The sequence below is a fragment of the Pteropus medius genome, unplaced genomic scaffold (genome assembly GCF_902729225.1).
Source record: "Pteropus medius unplaced genomic scaffold, Ma_sr-lr_union100, whole genome shotgun sequence".
NCBI lineage: Eukaryota > Metazoa > Chordata > Mammalia > Chiroptera > Pteropodidae > Pteropus > Pteropus medius.
In genome coordinates this window covers 2,620,663-2,640,297 of record NW_024340692.1, presented here as the reverse complement: position 1 = coordinate 2,640,297, position 19,635 = coordinate 2,620,663, and the positions used below count along the sequence as shown (strand labels likewise).

At 35.7% G+C, this 19,635-nt stretch overlaps 1 pseudogene; it reads right to left on the bottom strand.

Annotated features, from left to right (window-relative positions):
* Positions 1-13,238: 13,238 nt before the first annotated feature.
* Positions 13,239-13,357, bottom strand: LOC120596260 (uncharacterized; annotated as a pseudogene).
* Positions 13,358-19,635: the final 6,278 nt, after the last annotated feature.

The window sequence follows — 19,635 nt, the reverse complement described above, 5'->3', positions numbered from 1 at the left end:
GCAGAAGTAGCCCACATGTTTATTTGGCATAAAAACAGTGGTTTGTATGTGTATCATCATGATCACCAACTATTGATAATGTAGATCTGGGAAAACCAGCCTTCTTGTTTTCTTGTTTTTCTTCTGTTTCTGCAATTTTCTGACACGTTGATCTCCAAAGAGTAAGGCAGGAAAGGCAAGGAAATTAATTTCAAGATAACTTTTAGTTATAGGTTAGATTCGTAGCCAGTCCTCTGTGTATATCATTATTATGACTTACGGCACATATCATATACTATTAAAACTATATGTTAATGTTTCTGTTAGCCTCACTAGTCTATTAGTTCCTTAATGGCACTGTATCATATTTAACTCTATTCCCAGTACCTAGAAGATTGCCTGTAAATAGAAGATTCATTAATAATTTTTGAATAACTGAATAATAAAAAAATCAGTATACTGGTTAAAATATGGCCAAATAATTATGTTAACCCATTACTATGTTTAAGTATGCTTAAAAAATACATACAGCTTCATTGAGATATAATTCACATATCATAAAATTTATTTTTTCAAAATGTGCAAATCAGTGGTTTTTAGTATATTCACAACGTTGCGCAACCAATATCACTCTTTAATTTGAGAATATTTTCATCATCTTAAAATAGGCATTAGCACTCATTTTTCATATCTTTCTCCGCCCAGGCCCTAGCAACTAATTTATTTTCTGTCCCCATAGATTTGTCTATTCTGGACATTTTATATAATTGGAATCATGCGATATGTGGTCCTTTGTGTCCAGTTTCTTTCAATTAGCATAATTTTCAAAGTTCATCTGTGTTGTACTGTGGATCAATGCTTCATGCCTTTTTATGGCTGAATAATATACCATTCTATGGCTGTACCACAGTGTGTACCCATTCATCAGTTTATGGACACTTCAGTTGTTTAACTTTGTGGTCATTATTTGTAAAGCTGCTATAAACATTTGTGTATAAGTTTCTGTGTAGACATATGTTTTCAGTTCCTGTGGGTATATACCTAGGAGTGGAATTACTGGGTCAAATGGTAATTCTATTTTCAACGTTTTGAGGAACTTCCAAACTGCTTTCTAAAGGAGCTGCACTATTTTACATTCCCACAATGTATGAAGGTTCAAATTTTTCCACATCCTTACTAACACTTATTATGTATCTTTTTGATTTTAGCCATACTAGTGTATGTGATGTGATCTCTCATTGTGGTTTTAGTTTGTATTTCCCTGTTGACATGACGTTGAGCCTCTTTTCATGTACTTACTGTCCATTTGTATATCTTTGGATAAATGTCTATTTAAATTATTTGCCCATTTTTAAATTTGGTTACTTGTCCTTTTATTGTTTAGAGTTCTTTATATATTCTAGATATGTTCCTTACCAGATATTACTTAAAAAATTTTCTCCCAATTTGTGGGTTTCTTTTTCACTTTCTTGATGGTGTACTTTGAAGCACAGAAGTTTTTAATGTTGAAGAAATCCAGTGTATATAGATTTTCCTTTGGTTGCTTATGCTTTAGTTGTCATAGCTAAGGAAAAGCTGTAAAAAGGAGATTAGCTCCCCATGGTAAAAACTGTTGCCTAATTCAAGGTTGCAAAGGTTTAAATCTATGTTTTCTTCTAAGAGTTGTTAAGTTTTATCTCTTAGACTTAGGTCTTTAATTCATTTTTAATTAATTTTTGTACTTGGTGTGAGGTAGGGGTCTAAATTCATTCTTATGCATGTGGTTATCCAATTGTCTAAGTATGCTTTTAACATATAATGAATATATATCAGCAGAAGTTGAGCAGTATTTGAGAACTATAATAAAAATCTCAATAATTCACACTACCCTATACTCAAAACTAATGATAATTTGGATGTTGACTTTTTGTGTTAGTAATAAAGAAATGTTTTACCAAGAAAAAATATTATTATGTTTATTTAAATAAGAATTTTTCACAGGGATTTAGTATAGTTAGGACATTCTGAAAATTCATTAACTGCATCCATTTACTTTAAAGAGTTATTTATAATATTTATATTAACTTATTTTAAAAAATGTTGACCACTTTTATTTAGTTGGGCTCTTTGAATTGCAAAGAAGAGAAATGTTCATCATTGGCCTTAATAAAAAAGTTTATTGGAATGAATCTGCAAAGCTATCAGAATCCAAGTCAGATGCCTATATCCTTGAGAGGGCTCTTTGTTACTTACTTTGAGTTTGAGAAAGAAGGGAAGTCTTTTGGTACAATAGGATATAAAAGCTGTGTAAAAAGGAGATTAGCTCCCCATGGTAGAATGTCCTATTTTTCCTTAGATAGCTTATCCTGAGACCAGGATAATACTTTCACTTTTAATGCCTTTACTTTTTTCTCCATCCTCAGGAATAAAAGCATTCCTATTCTAGCAGTGAAAATGGGACACAGAAGGTAAACAGGGCTTACAGCTTACAAAGTGTGTCTTTCATAGGACAGGTAAGTAATGAAAAAGACCATGGATTCTGGAGAAGTGCCAAGGAAGAAGCTCTGTACCTGTGGGACACTGAATGGCTGGAACTAAGGACCCAGATTATAGAAAGGATAGAGCACCAGACCTGACTTCTCCTCACTTTCCCAACTTTATATGGTGTCAGCTTTATTATGTGATGCTATAGTAAGAAATCACTGGTACACATTTGGGGATTTTGTGTGTGTCTGCCTGACTTGATTTTTAAACGTATACAGAGACATGGTAGGGGGCCAGTACGGTGGGTGGTGCTGCACCTTCCCTGTCTGATCAGTTTGGATGCTTAACCTACATCAATGGGGTACGCCAAAAAGGTCATCATCCAACCAATTAGTCAGGCTTTTCCCCTCTAACTGTTCTTCCTGCCCTCCATATCCCCTGTCTCTGAGTTCAGGGGCACTCTGCCTGGATCACATCAAGACATCTGGGGATAACTTGATAACTTCCACGTCTGATTCATTTAATGAAGTTTAGCTTCATTTTCTTCTTGTTTCTGACTTTGTCTCCTCACCTGCTTCTCAACGTGATTTCTCTAACTCATACATTCTTCATACTTATGGTTATTAATTTCTCAACAGCTTGACATAACACCCATCAGCTTTCACTCTACTTCATAGTGCCTGTGCTTTCTTTCAACTTCAATTCCAGTGGCTCATTTCCAGTTCCTTCAAGAGCAGCTCAGCCTTTTATATTCAGCCTTTTAGACTTCCTTTGTGTATCTGGCCATCTTTGAGATTTTTTGTTTGTTTGTTTCAGCTCTTTATCTTACACTAATATGGCTGGGTCTTAGACTCATGTGACTTACAATTGGCCATCTGAAGGCCAAAGGGGAGGGTTAGCCACATAGAAGAACCTGCAAACATGGAAAGCCCTATGATTTTCAAATCTACAAATTGTCTACTATACATGGAGAAAAATATGTTTCACTTCTGGGTAGGTATACATAAATAAATGTAGATACATTCAGTTCTTTTAAAATTAAAAAAAAATCAGTAATTTGCTCATTCAGGTCCACTCATTTAAATATTTCACAAAACCTTCAGTAAGTACTACTTATAATATTTTTTTGTCTTTAAGAACTTTTTGTAATATTATGGGAGAACTGGGACTCTATGTTTTGCTTTTTTTCTCAATATTTTTATATAATATTTTTCTTCTTTTCCTCATATATTAGTTCTTTTAGGATCCAAAGAATATTAGGGGCTGCATTGTGCCCCCCACATTCTTTTGTTGAAGCTCAAATTTCCATATGACTGTATTTAGAGATAGGGCCTTTAGAGAGGTAATTAAGGTTAAATGAGGTCATGTGATCAGGGTCCCAATCTGATAGACTGATGTCCGTATTAGAAAAGAAAGAGACACCAAAACTCCCTCCTTTCCTGTGCACACATGGAGGAGAGACCGTGTGAGGACACAGCAAGAAGATAGTTGTCTGCAAATCAGGAAGAGAGGAAAGATCTCGCCAGAAACTAACCCTGATGGAACTTTGATCATGGACTTCCATCTTCCAGAACTGTGAGAAAATAAATTTCTGTTGTTGAAGGCACTCAATCTGTGGTATTTCACTGTGAAAGTCCCAACAGAATAGTATGAAGAATGAAGTAAATGTATTAGGGTCAATCCTAATTATCTCTCATGGTGAACTCAGTTTTATTTTTGTTTTAGCGCTGTATTAAATGAGCTTATGTAAGCATTTATTTACATGTTTATTGGCAGTCCCCTTTCCCCTTCTATAATGTAAACTCCATAAGAAGTTTATAATATTGAATAGTGATTAAAAGTACAGATTCTTGAACTAGATTGCCTGGGTCCAAATTCTGGCTTCACCACTTAAATAGTAGCATGAGTTTGGGCAAGTAAATTAACCTCTCTGTGCCTCAGTATCCTGAGGGGATACTGAAATGGGGATTGTGGGTACCTCAAAAGCATTGTTGTGAGAGTTAAAAGAGTAACATATGTAAATTACTTAAACTGGCACCTGGCACATAGAATGAACTTAGCAGGTATCATATATAATTATTTAAAAATTAATATCATTTTTTTTGTCATCTACAATCTATCTCTCTCTGGGTGATTTTATCCAATTCCATGGCTTTAATAGCCCTGAAATGCCACTCAGCTCCAACCTCATATAACCATCATATATCCAACTGTGGTAGGCAGGATTCTAAGAATGGTCCCCAAGATTCCTGACCCCTGGTTTACACATCCTGTATAATCTCCTCCTCCTGAGTATGAGTGGATCCCATGAATATGATGTGATATCACTCCTCTTCTTAGGATACTAATCAGTTGACTTTGAGATAAGCAAGCTTATCTTGAGTGGGCCTAACCTAATCAGATGAAGCTTTAAAAGAAGGCAAAGCATCAGAGATTTGCTCCTGCTGGCCTGGAAGAAAGAAAACAGTCATGGTGTGAACTGCCCATGGGAGCTACATGGCAAGGAACTGAGAGCAGCCGCTAGGAGCCGAGAGCAATCCCTGTCTGACAGCCAGCAAGAAAACGAGGACCTCAGTTATACAGCTGCAAGGAAGTGAATTCTGCCAACAACCAGTGAGTTTGGAAGAGGATCCCAACCCTCAGATGAGAATCACAGCCTTGGCCAACACATTGATTTTTTTCCTGGTGAGACCCTGAGCAAATGACCCGGCTAACCTGTACCTGGAATTCTGGCTTATAGGAACTGAGAGATAATAAATGAGTGTTATTTTAAGCTGTTAAGTTGTGGTAGGTTGTTACACAGCAGTAGAAAACGCATACACCAACTGCCAAGTTCACGTCTCTACGTCAATGTGGAAGAAGAATCTCACACTTTATACATCCAAAAAGAACTCTTGATTTCTTTCCACCATCCTGCATTTTCCTTTCCTCCTCTTAGTAAGTTGCTTAGGCCTAAAAACTAGAATGACCCTAGAATGAGCCTTTCTTTCTCTCAGACCCTACATACAATTCATCAGCAAATCCTATAGGTCCTGTCATCAAAATATATCCTGCATTCAACTACCTCCCATGCAGCTATCTCCCATGCAGCTACCCTGGTCCAAGGCACCTTCACCTTTTGCTTGGATCCCAGCAATGGCCTCTAGCTGCTCTCCCCATTCCATACAGTTAACTCTCTCACTGTAGTTGGAGTGAGTGTTTTAATGTAAATCAGGCCATGCCACTCTGTGGGATCTACCAAAGACTTCTCATGATACTCGAAATAAAATCCAGACTCCTCAGAATGACCTCAGGGCCCCACATGATTTGGTCCCTGGTTATCTCTCTGATCTCATTTCCCACCAGCATCCTCTTTCCTCATTGTGCTCCAGCTACACTGGCTTTTCCATTAGGATGCCAAGCAAGGTTGCAATGCAGGACCTTTATACTTGTTTTTCTCTTTGCCTGGAACATTCTGCTTCATATCTTCCATGACTGCTTTGCTTATTTCATTAAGGTTTCTGCCCAATGTTACCTCCTCTGTCAGAGTTCCCTAATTGCCCTATCTAAAATACCCAGCCCCTTCTTTCTCTCATTACTACCTATGTGTCTTCATTGAATGTAGCACTCCTGGCATTGTTATATGTGCTCTGTTCTCTCTATATTTGTTTTCTTTTTTTTTTTTCTTCTTTTTTGTGTAGCTCCTGTCTCAATTGTTAGAATATATTACATCAGAACAAGGATTTTTACTTGGTCATCACTCAGTCCTCATGCCTTATAATACTATCTGGCATACATAAGTAAGCACTTTTATAATTTTTATTGAGTTAAGAGCAAAGAGAAGTATTTGATAAGTTTGTATTAAAAGCAGAATTGAAACTTGTATCTTTTCCAAGAAAGTCTTGATCGTGACACCTGTTAAAAAAAGGAATTGAGAAAACATACTTGATTGAATTGAGAAATATTTGTGCTATCAAATTACATGGTGTTTTAGAGAAATTTAATGCTATTAAAACATTACTAATGATATTGATGATGCCATTTTCGCTGATATAGGTTATGGGGATTGAACTCCAAGGCAAGGTTGTTCTCATGACGTCCTTTCTCCCCCAGTTTCCACCCCCTTTGGCAAGGAGTAGGTGATTTCAGTAATCCAAATGCTAAAATCTAAAATCTAGCCCTGATCAAGACGGACATGATAATGGGGCTGTAATGAGACCATGTCCTAGGTCAAATACAAACCGCCTTACTAATCAATGGCAAACAGAGCTAGAAACTATTCAGAATATATGTGACATGGAACATGGAGTTGTTTAGAACTCATCTCATATTTTAGATATCTGGATGGATCACAAGTTCAAAGTTTCAGCACAACAAATAGATGCCATTACAATGAAGTTTGAGATGTTGGAAGGTTTTTCGTGGTATAAGAAGGACGTAAGTGATCCAAGATGTATCAGTTTTTAAGGCCAATTTTCCAGGTTTACAATTATCAGCTCACATGCAGAAATATATTCTTCCTCCTTTTTCCTTTTCACAATGGAGTTTATTTTTAAAATGTTGATAAATAGTGTTCACTAGGCTAATAATAAGTTCTCTGCAATGTAAAATATGGCATATGGATTAAGAAGAAAGCCAATGCAATATGGTGTACTCTTTTCCATCTGATATTTTAGGTTTCTAGTTTCAAAACTATATATCTGCTCAAATAATGCACATATTTCTTTTTCTTTAACAGGTCATCTCCTTGCCAGTTTGAAACTTTTTAAACAACGTATTTCTTAACTTATAAAATAAATGTTTATTGTAATTTAGAATGATTTAACCAAGCAAATGGAATTCAACTTCCTTTTAAATTATCTTTAAAAAAAACAATGTAATGATTTCTTTATGATTTAAGAGAGATATAAAAATACTGTTTACTAAAAAGAGCCTTTTTTTGAACTCTAGTCAAGTATAGAAGTATGCTGTGAATTAAAAATCTGATCTGATAAAATGACACATAAATATTTCGACAGGAATTTTGGTCCTAATGCCCAGAAGATGGCTGTAAATCTGCCTGTAATACAGAGCCCTCTCTTGCTTGACAACTTCAGAGAGCCAACTATTTGGGTATTAAAAACTTCTGCCCAGATTACTGTTAATGCTAATCCTGATGGAATTACTTAATAAGTATGATTTTTATCCCTTTTATAATGTAATAGCTGTATGACTATTATATGCATGTCTTCACTCTGACTGAATTCTGGCTTCTTCCACTGTGCACTTGGATAAAAATCATGGTCTATTTCATATGAAGGTGGGTTTAGTTCTAATGGGATGAACATTATAAAATAATTATTTCTTTTAAGGGAATGTCAGTATTGTGCCCATGTCCTAAAAAAAAAAAAAAAAAATCTAAATTTTATTTAAACACAGAGACGGGGCAATATTTTTAAATAATAATAAAAAAATCATGGTGACCAGAAATAAACTCAGTTCAAATAATCTAGTTTCAGTCAACAAAGTGGTTAAAGGGCTAGGGATGTCTAAGAACTTTCTAAATGGCACTCACAGCACACAATAGCAGTTGCTTTAGGAGAGGTGAAAATGATACAGACTTCCAAGAACTAACTGGCTGGGAAATGTTCACACATAGACCAGTGAAGTTTACCAGTATTTCTTCCTCATCACATTCCCACATCCACACGTTTTCTTGATGAACAAAGAGCTATTCTTCATTGTATCTTGCTGTTTGTAATAAAATATGCCCTATTTAGGTCATAGGTTATTCTGCAGATTAATAACCATATTAAAATATGTTCAGATATGATGCGATACAACAATAGTAATCCACAGTGTTAAATGGAATTGTTGAATCAAAATGCCTTCATAGCCTAGTGTTCCCCTATTATTTTCTCATTAATCTTTTTACTACTCCTGTGAGGGAGTGGAAGCTGTGATCCCTATTTGACCAAAAAAAGACACTGATGGAAGGAGAAAGCTGAAAATTTTCTAAGTGTCACACACACACACAAGTCCAGATAGGAAAATGGCAGGAGAATCCAGATTTAAAGACTCCCCGAATATAGTTAAGTCCATAATGGCACCATTCTTTGAACTTTCATGCTTAAAAGTAAATTATCGGAGTAGAAGCAGAACAGGCACCCTGGGCTTATGTTGGTCTCTTTTATGAGAAGAAACTTCTTTTTTTTCATGTTTTTTACAGGGTACCTGGAAGCCTTCTTTATCAAAGTTGCTTTTTTAATTATGTAAAATATTCATTTTTAGAATTAAAATTTGCACAGTTGAGCAACTTAGCAGGCCATTTCAATTGTTAAAGTGCCACCAATATCTAGGCTTTCAACCTCACACCTGGTAACCAGTTTCACTGACCTCAGCACACAGAGCACTCACAGCTCCTCCAATAATACCTCTTAAATCATTTCTGAGCTCAAGACCTTTCCTAGATGCTTTACTGCAAAATACCATGTCTTAACTGATAAATTTGACCGTCAGGACTCTCCGCTTCACCACCCTTCACTTCCATTCATTCATCCATTCATTGAATGAATATTCACTGGCCATCTATGTATAAGAGGCACTGTGTTAGCCTCCTCCAATGTCGTGTAAACCATCATCTTTTACCCCTTGAGGAACTCATACATTAGTAAAAGGAGATTAAAAATTATTTCACAATGTAAACAAATGAAATAATGCATTGGGGATATAATGGAATTTATAATACTGAAGGGAAAAAGGATTTAGAAAAAGATTTAAGTATAGGGTTATATATTGCAAGCGGTTTATCAAAGAAAGCAATCAAAAAAGAGTCGTAAACAATTATCTTAGGATGGGAAATAGTTTAAATAAGTATGATACATTTCTAGATTGGAATATTAGGCAATTTGAAATGTATGTTTTCTAATCTCTTTACAGCCTCTCTAGGAGTGAGATGAAATCTTCTACGACTACGGTTCAATGTGCGGCATGTCTGAGGATGGATTTCTGTGGGCACTGTTACTGGTATGACAGAGCCTTTCATAATGCCCCTACTTCTACCATCTTGCCCATGAGCTTTTCAGAAGTTGTGGTCTTTGGCTGGTAGAGAGGTACTTCCAGGGAATCAGACATGCATTATTCTCTCTCTCACAAATACGACAATAACTTGAAACAGGGGTACTTCTTTAATTTTGTGTTTAGAATGTGCCTTAGAGTGGACTGACAGTGGAAAATAGAAAAGGGTCTCTTCTAGACTCCTAGGTAGGTATAACATGATTATTCTTCCATCTAGCTCCATCAGTCTTCTAGTAAGTGGAAATTCTTTTCAAATTCTGGCAATAGCTTGACTGACAGTACTGGTTTTTTTTACCACAGTTGTTGGATTTCATCTTTTTTCCCTCTCTGAATCATTGTAGGTATTTAAAGGGAAGTTTAGAAAAGCTCTTTCAGGAACCCATGCCAGCAATATTTAAAACTCACTGTTTTATTTGGTTTGTACAATTTTTAAAAATTCCTTTAGGATGGACATTCATTCTCTACTTTGTCATAATTTCTTACTACCTTAAAATGGCTTATTCATTTATTTAAATTACCTTCCTGGCCATTGAAGTTATCAGTTTTTGCCATTCCATCTGTGTTTTATAGGCCTAATAGAAATCCGTGAAAAACGAAAACAAAAACAAAAAAAAACACACCAAAAAACAAAACAAAAACCTGGACAGGTATTACGCTGCTATCAGGGATTTCTAATATTTCCAACTTAGAGATTGGTGGGAACCAACAATAAATTCAGACAAAGAGCTTTTCATGGATCATAGCATTTTTCATTCATTCCTAGATACAGGGAGAGAACTCATTTAGTACCTGTAAAGTCTGTCTTTAGTACTTGAATGGGAGAAAGGAATGTGAGGCTTACAGAATCAATGTATGAAAGAACTAGGAAATGCAAGCTTTAAAGAGTGACTTGTAATGGGAATTTTGCCAAGTCATAAAACATTTCAAGCTAGGCACTGGGCCCAAATCAACTAGCTGAATCCTTCATGGTTCAGATCCTCTTCATTTTCTCTCTAACTCTCCATCTTGCTAGTCAACTCTGATGTTTTCCAAACTTTCAGAAACTGGAATGTAATCCCTGAAAGTGAAGGATTTCCTCTGGGCAGCTACCCTGACTTTGGAAAGAAACAAGATTTCAGATTCCACACCCTCTTCCTGGAAAGTCCATTTCAGATTCTTTTCTAATAGCCTAGAAGAATACAGATGACATCAGGGAAGACCTGAACCATCATGCAGACGAATCCCAAACAGGGAACCATCTGGTCTCTTTTGGTAGAATTCGTATTAGATTGAAATATTTGGGAGGTATAGAAGAATCTACATTCTATATTGACCAAATAATCCATTTTAATCTAAATTATTAATCTCTTTTGTTTCAAAAATATTAAAATAGAAGAGATATTCTGAGACATTGTTAAAAACACACAGATTGGATTTGTAGTATTAGGTAGGACTTGGAAATATGCATTTTTAATAGGCACCTCAGGTGATCCTGATGCAGATGGTCCACACACAGACCACACCTTGAGAAGCATGAAGACTTTATTTACACCTGAAAGGTATCTGCAGACTTTCCACTGTGAACTTTCAATGATCCCTGATCATTGAGCTCTCATTTTAGACATTGATTCCATCATTTTCTCAAATCTCCATTCAGACAGAAAGAGTTCTTCACTTGAACAAGGACAAGAAGTGAGTGCCATTGATCTTCATCCACCAATTGCATAATCAATCCAAGTTTACTACTGAGATAGAGTTCTTCCTGAGTGTTAGTAGTTTCAAGAACATGAAAATTCACAGAGAGAAAAATCGTTCATTGAAATGTGACTTAATTGAGGATTTCACCAATGGAAGAACACAAGAGAGTAATTGGAATGTGAGCTTATTCGTTATAAAATTAGGAGGACAACAGCAATAAATAGATTCCCTCTAATGAAATTCGAGGGATACAGTGGATTAAGTAAAATCACTTACAGAAATGTAAATATGCAGTTGCCAAATGTATTTACACTTCTGTGAAACTTGTATCAGCCCATGCTAAATAAAGCTGCATCCTAAATGTATGTATATTAAAAGAATATAAACATTGCCCTTATCAGGGTCAATACAGGTAGAAATTTTGAATATATGTGTTATTAATATGGTGTAGGTTATAATTAATAGTAATTTCTTTGGAGATTTTGCCATTTGTATATTAATTTTGTTTGAGGTCTTTAGGACTGAGTTCCAGAGGAAAATCGACTCTTGTTTAAATGTATGTGGAAATATTTAGGAAAGTGCATATGTTGCATAAATGAACAAATTCCTGAAATAATTTACAACTTTTACCCTTTTATAAGTATCCCTATAAGCCTCATACCTTATTTTTTTCAAGTAAGTCTAGAATTCACTTAAGATGACTGTTAGTAAGGAGCTTTATAATCTCTGATAAGACTGTTTAGACTTGGAAAAGGTTCCAAAAATGGCTCCATCAATGACTAAAGTAATGTGCCCTTGTTTGCACAGCCAACACCATAATTTGCACATGTAGCTTGATGAATACATTCATGCACTCCTAATAGCAGTATCTGAGGCACAAAGGTTTCAGGAGGTGCTGTTTGCTCTGTATATTTGCTCACAAATTTCTTTTTCTATCCTTTGAAAGAGGACAGAATCAGGCACAAATAGCATTTACTCCCAAAGTAAAGTTTTTACATTAGAGTTAAATAAAGATCGGCAGTTTAATTCTAATATGTGCCTTCCCTAATATTTTCAAGTTACTTTCACATAATGGCATATAACATAAAAGCTTAAAAGCAAAAATGAAATCTATTCTGTCTTTTTTTCTCCCTCCTAGAATAAAGGCACTTAAATTAAATGAAAAGCTCAGACATCACATTTCTGTAATTTATTTCTAATAAATTTACCTTCTTATACAACTAAAAGAGTATTGCTAGTCTTTATCTTTATCTAAGGTTTAACAAATTTCTGAGTTCTTGTGCTTTTTCTATTTCTCCATTCCTCTTTCTCTCCATCTCTGTTTCAGTGAATATGAATAGGCACCTACTATGTGCCAGACACTGTTCTGAGCTCTGGGGATGCTAATGTGAGAAGATGTGATTCTTGCTCTCTTGGGAGCTTACAGCCGAGTTGGGGTAAAAGAAGAAAACAAACAATTACAATACAGTGTGTGATGGGCACTATAACCCAGACGGCATAGGAAGGGAAGTATAAGTTGAGTGGGAGCAACTGTGAAGACGTCTAAACTAGTCTCAGGGTCAGGAAAAGTCAAATAAATTTTCCTGGAGAATCTCCCTTAGGCTGTTGTTAATTTTGGACTATTAATCTTTTAATTTCGAATGGCACTCCATGCTCTTTATAACAATGTCTAGTTTTCTGAAAGTTCCCTTGGCTTTCTGAAAGGATTTTTCACATATTCCAGCCACCATGTTTTGGCCAAAGTTTACCTGGTTATCTTAAATAGCTGTTGTGTCATACTGATGAGGTTTGGGGCTTGATCTGTTACAGCAGTTACTATTACCCATCTCTTGATCTTGATTCAGGCCAGCTGTGGGATTCCCATAATACCCCTCTAATTAGGAACACGGTGAAAATCCTGGACGAAGCCAGAAGATATGCTTCTCCGTCCTCTCCATCAGGATAATAATTTGCATTTCTTATTTAACTTACCTTCTCCAAACTTCAATTCTGAATTTCTTGCTGTATCCCTTTTTATGTCTTGTCCTACCTTGGAAAAGTTTAAACGTGCGATTTATTTATTTATATAAAAAAATTTTTTTAAACGCCTACAGCACCCAGTAGTCCCAGGTGGTCTCCCATCCAAGTACTAACCAATCCCGACCCTGCTTAGCTTCCGAGATGAGATGAGATCGGGCATGTTCAGGGGGGCATGGCTGTAGTAAACATGCAATTTAAAGAGTAAAACACATGTAGCAAAATTCTTGAATTTGTAGCAAATTTTAAGAAATTTTGTTACAAGAGGTAGGTGCTAAGAATCAATAGTTTCCTTTATCAATGATATTACTGTATCATTTTCTGCTAATAAACCTAAGAATGTATGTGATTTTGTCAAGGCCTACAGTACTTCGTCAATGCAACTAATCTGATCTTTTCTTCCTCGGTATGGGTACTGTAATTTATCAGGTTTCATGACTGCTTGAAAATTGAGAGCTAAAGCTATGGTTGTTAACTCTTTATGGAATGTACATTTGTATTAACTTCATTGCTGGCTCCATTTTAAGGCCATATCCTTGTTTTCCTTTTTTAACCAATTTTTTTTCCAAATGGAAATCTCTTCATTGTTTAATTCAATTATGAAGTCAATTCATGCTCTAAGTAACAACGTTCAAACAATATCAAAAAGCAAAGTAGAAGCTGAACTATTCCCAATAATCCTTCCTTGACCCTTACTCCTAGAGGATGTTAATATTCTCACATCCCTTTAATTAGAAATCTCGATGTATTATTTAAACATATATATTAATAAGCTGCCTTAAATTCTTCTGGAACATAGCAGTGTGCCACTAAATAATGAATAAAAGTGTTTTTAGTAGTGCTTTACGTTTTATAAAACACATTCACATGCTTTAACTCATTTAATTTTATAAGCAAAAATCAGCAGTATCTTCTAAAACATGTTCATTATATTGTTGCCAAAATTCTTGATTTGGTTGAATTTTTTTCTTTTTTTTTTTGTTGGTGTATTTTTTTTTTTTTGCCAGTGTATCCAGTCCAGAAATAAAACTATAAGTTATGCCTTAAACTTTGTTTACATTCTTCCTAGTGGATAGTGAGATCATCAGCAGTTGTATCTTACAGTTAGAAGGACAACATATATGAATACATAGAGTAGTAGAACAGGTAAAAAAGTATGTCATTAATTGTGGGTCAAAAGTAACAATTGCTTTTAAATTATGTTTCATATCACAATTCATTTTAATTCTGCTTCTATAAGGAATTGTTTTACTAAGTTGTCAATAAGAAGCAAACAGAATCCTGTGTTTCCATGTGTTTATTCTCAATGGATGATTTTCCAGAGCTATCCAGAGACTCAGGGTTTATTTTCTAGTTTTTTTTTTTAGTAAAACTGAAGGGAATTTTGTCCACATACACACTGATATTTCTTTCAGGGTGAACCAAATGGAAGTATAACTTATACCACTGCCTTTTATAGATGCCTCTGGGGATACTGAGGGTGATAACTTAGTTCCAAAGAAAGAGGTCTGTTTTCCTTTTGTTTGGACTCTGACTTCAAATAATAAATAAAAGGTGGTTATAATAAGCAGAACCTCTTGATATCCAATCATAGGCAACAACTGAGAAGTAGAATGTTGCTCAGTACATAGGTGACAGTACTTTGCTTTTGTTATGTTTGCGAAAGTGATCTTATAAGACATGGAAACCCAGCTCCCAGGACTTATTTTGGAGGTTTGTGACATGGATGGGGAACTTGAGATGCTGAGTATGGAATAAATACTATACTTCATCCACCAGCTTTCTAGTATGCCTAGTGTACCTGAGAGCAGAGAGAACTCGACTGCTGGGTGATGATGTATTGAAGCAAAACACACCTAAACACACAAAACACTTGGATTTCAAAATGGTATTCTTTTATAAGAGAACAAACTCCTATAATAAAATGTTGAATTAGCTGACTGAGAACTACCTACCAAACCACTAGTACTTCCTGTATAATAGTTTAAGTTATATCTCGGAGCCTACCATACCAGCACTTTAGAGAAATAAGGATTCTGATCATTGAAATACTCTAATAGGGGCGTTAGGAAGCTAGTTATAAATACAGAATCAGTGTTTTCTTCTCACAGTGTCATTGATGTGGTTTGCATTAGAATAAGTGTTCAATGCAGTTCCTCAAACATTTATTGAGAGCCTACTGTGTGTCAGGGATTCGAGAAACAAAAATGTCTGCAATAGGATACCATGCTTTCAAAGGACTTATGAAATAATGGAGAATAAATATTTTGGAGGTATAACTTTCTTTTATAAATTCATTTCTCAAAACTTATTGTGCATTTTGAAAGAACAGGAATCATATCTTTTACTCCTTTTATATATTTTCATAATGGCTAATGCAAAATGGAAACTGAATATTACTGTTGACAGACTAACTGATTTATGGAAAAATTGTTGCCAAATTCAGGTAAACAGTTGCTGAGGTCTCCAGAGACAATGAATGGAATTAATATGCCTGTTTCTAAGTGTAATTTTTTTATTCCTTTATAATCTCTGTTGTACTTTGCTGTATTATTTGGACAAATCCCTCAACACATGAAAGGAGAATGACAATTTTTTGAAAAATCTTATTATTATATAAGATTTTCTGTGTGATAAAACCACACCCAATGGGCCTCACCCAGAGGAGCTTATATGTTATTAGACTCAAGAATGTTAAGTGCGTTAGATTCGGTCCCTGTTGGGCAGTCATATGACGCAAACGGTGACTCTGAAATGAAGCCATAATATATGGTTTAACCTCTTAACAGTTTGTGATGTCATTTTTTATGTGGTAAGAAAAACAAATGCTGTCACATTTTATATTTGAGACTCCCGCAAGCCAACATCAAGAGATTAAGTATGCACATTACTAACACACTATCATGAATGCAGTTAGACGTATGCCAGGAAATCAGTGTGGCCTCAAACACTCCTCAGTAACCCAGTGTTATAGAATGGAAAGATAAGTCTGCTGATAAGTTGTAACTCTCATGAATAACTGAGTTTTCCCCTTAGAAGGAAGTAGAAGTAATTTTAAATATTTTGATCTGATGTTAATATATATAACTATGTTTATTCAGTTTCAGTTAATCTTAATACATACAATTTAAAAATCCAGAAATACAGTAGCTAAAACTAAAGAAAGATCTGTATGTTCATATAAAAGACAGATTAAATTGGGGCAGAGAGTAAGTAAAACTGCCGGTTACCAATGTTTACTTTCTTGAAATAGGTTTTGAGTCATTTCTGTGAGGTATAAACATACTACTTTGTTTTCTACCATTTTTTATTATGCACATAATTTTTATAAGAGTTGAATCCACATCTCTCTATGGACTGGAATATTGTTGAAACAGCTTCACTCAAGCGAGGAAACTTTTAACTGTATAGTTCAGGTATGTATATTTTCTTTGAACAAAGTTTGTGACATTCAGCTTGTCAAAAATGAATATTTTGCTTGACTGAACAGCTTCACTCTGTTTTGCTCGTCTCAAATAAAGGCTGACAAGAAGGGCATTTCCATCTAGTTAAAGACCAAGAGGAGAACGAAGCGGGATTTGAGCCAGTTATCAGAAAGTTCCTTTCTTGATGTACGTTTTATAATTGCATGATATACTAACTGGAAATAATTTAGATAAATCTTAACTCTGGGTAACAGAATGTGTGCCTCTCCCTTCCTCTCATTTCTAAATATTTTATGAAAAGTATAATTTGTATTGTGGTGGATGTTCTGTATGTATTATTTACATTATTTACTTATTGATTTCTCTTTATTGTGGAAACTTTGAGGTGATAATGGGGAACATAATTGCCTCTGTACCAAACTTCATTATATTTTTTAGAAAAAGGAAAGGTTGTTAGAATGTTTTATTATCTGTTCAAGAATTATGTGGCTTATGGATTTTTAATGGAGTTTGCCTAGGAATTTACACGATTAGACAGTTTCCTATTAGTGGATTCTGTCCATTTATTTAATCAGTAGGCCAGTCTTTTTATTTTTTTAGCATATAACGTCTGTCCTTAAGGAGCCTGCAGTTTGTGTCTTACTTGATGGTTAAGTGTCCAGGTCAGCTCACTGAAAGATGGGAGGTATGGTATAAATTCATTGATTAATTCAATAATTTTTAATTTTATCAAATATGTGCTAGGCATTTGGACTGGGTGGGCATTAGAACCATAATGGTAAACTGCTCCTATAAAATTTACAGCCTAGTGGAAGAGGGAAAGACATTTTGGTTAATTAATCACATTAATAAAAGTATAATTGCAAATTAGAATCAATTCTCTGAAGGAAAATAATACAGATATATGAGTACATATAAATAAAGAATCCAACCCCCAAATGGGAGACCTTCAGTAGGTGATAGTTAAGGGGATTGGGAGCGAAGGGGTCAGCACATACAGTAGTGTTCCTAAGAATAGCTTACCAATATATAGGAACAGCCAAGAAGGAAGGAAGGATTGACCATGCCACACATGGTTTTGCTAGGACAAGTAGGAAAACAAGTTCATTGGATACGACACCGTGGAGGTAACTGGTGGCTGGAACAGATTCTATTTTTGCAGAGTGAGTGATGGTGGCTGAATTCTGACTAGAATGGGTTGAGGATTACATAGGAAGAGAAGAAGGCAATAGGGAGTATAAATAAAACCTTTAAGAATTATGGTTATGAAGGGAAGATGTGGAGTAGTTGAAGTAGAGTTATTAACTTTTTTGTTAATATGTGGGAGAGGCTGCAGCACATTGAATATTGAAAGATAGAATAGAGTTTACAGGGAGTTGCAGACTATGCAGCAAAGGGAAAAGTTTTATTAAGTTTTCTTAATAGTCGAAGGCAAATGGAAGGATTGGCCTTAGAAAACAAAGGGGAGGATGGTTGTGAATATAAGCAGATTTGGTCAAAAACGTAAAGTAATAGTTGTTTCCATTCAACTATGTTTTGTCTGAAAAGTTGGAGCTCTGCATATCTTTTGAAAGGGAAGGGGATGAAGGAGAAGCTGGAGTTTAGGAGAAAGAAGAGAAGGTAAAATAATTATTGTAGACAGTCAATAGTGTGATGAGCAAAAGGACCAGGAGGATTGATGGGCAGTGTTGAGAACTTATTTGAGGCTGGTAAAAATGATGCTATTGTGACATTTATATGGCCCATTCTATGGCTCCCCCTGAGGTGCTTGGTTCCTGTAGGGAAAGCACTGAGAAAGCAGTTTGTTTTGAGTTGAAGTGTGAAGAACCAAGGTGCAAGGGAGTGTAGGGTATTGGAAAGAGTGTTACTGAGATGATGGGCCCTGGGGGAAAAAAGTATTCTGGATAAAAAGTATAGGAAGAAAAGAGAGGGCAAAAGAAAGGACTGGGACAGTGTGAGCAGTCAGTGGAGTAGAAGTGCCACTGAAATCAACAGGTAGACTCAGAGTCAGCCTCAGAATCATATATTCTAATGTTCCAATGAAATAAGTCTTTCAGAGGTGGCTTGTGATGCTAAAATACATCTCCTGATGCCAGTTTCAGATGAAAAGGCTTATGGCCCAGAGCAGAGGCTCTGGTAGGACTGGGACTTAGGTGAGGTGAAGAGCTATCAGTGGTGGCTGGGGTCTTCTAATGTTCCATGTGGATTTTAGTACCCGAGGAATATGCCATTTCTTAGTCCTTGTGTCATAGGGAGTTCATTAGGCTGTTAAGACATCTGTTTTAAAGCAGCCTCCCTCTGTTTTGTGCAGTATCAAGGAAACTCAATCATCAGTGGATAATGAGAATAAATTCTTCCACCTCATTCACTTATTTCTTAAACTCCCAGTGATATATATTACTTGGAAAGTAGTTTAAGAATCTTTAGATTTTTAAGCAAACAATGACCAACCAACACAACCAGAATATTTGCTAACATTTGAGTCTGGTGTCAGACACAAGGATCTGGATGTGGGTCTCTGATAGGAAGATGCTCTAAGGTTGTGCTGTCTTCCCATAATATATAGAACAAATAATGCTTTCCCTCTCTTTTCTGGCTTTTCCAGCAACCATTTTGTTCTTCGGTAGCAGGAGCGCACCTCCTATAATGGAAATCTTCATCACGTGGCTGGTTTACAGCAGCATTTTCTTAGCTGGTCTCCCTCCCATTGGCCCTTCTACCCCCTTTTTGCCCTACATTTAACTGCTCATTAAGTTTTTAATTCTTGTTTCCTTCTGTTACCTCATTGTTCAAGGAATAGAAGCTCACTCTTCACTGCATTGAGGTAGGAATAAATTCATCTGCCTCTTAAGTGTTAGACATCCGACAAGTCACATAATTTTCCTGGGGCTTTGTTTCTTCACCCATTTAGAAACAACAATGTGATATTGAACAGATGGCCAAGTTCTTTAGGTTTTGGAGTATGTGATTGGGCTAGAGTTCCCTTTCAATCCTGAAATGCTGTTATGGTGTTCCCCTCCGGGGCCTGGTTCCCATCCTG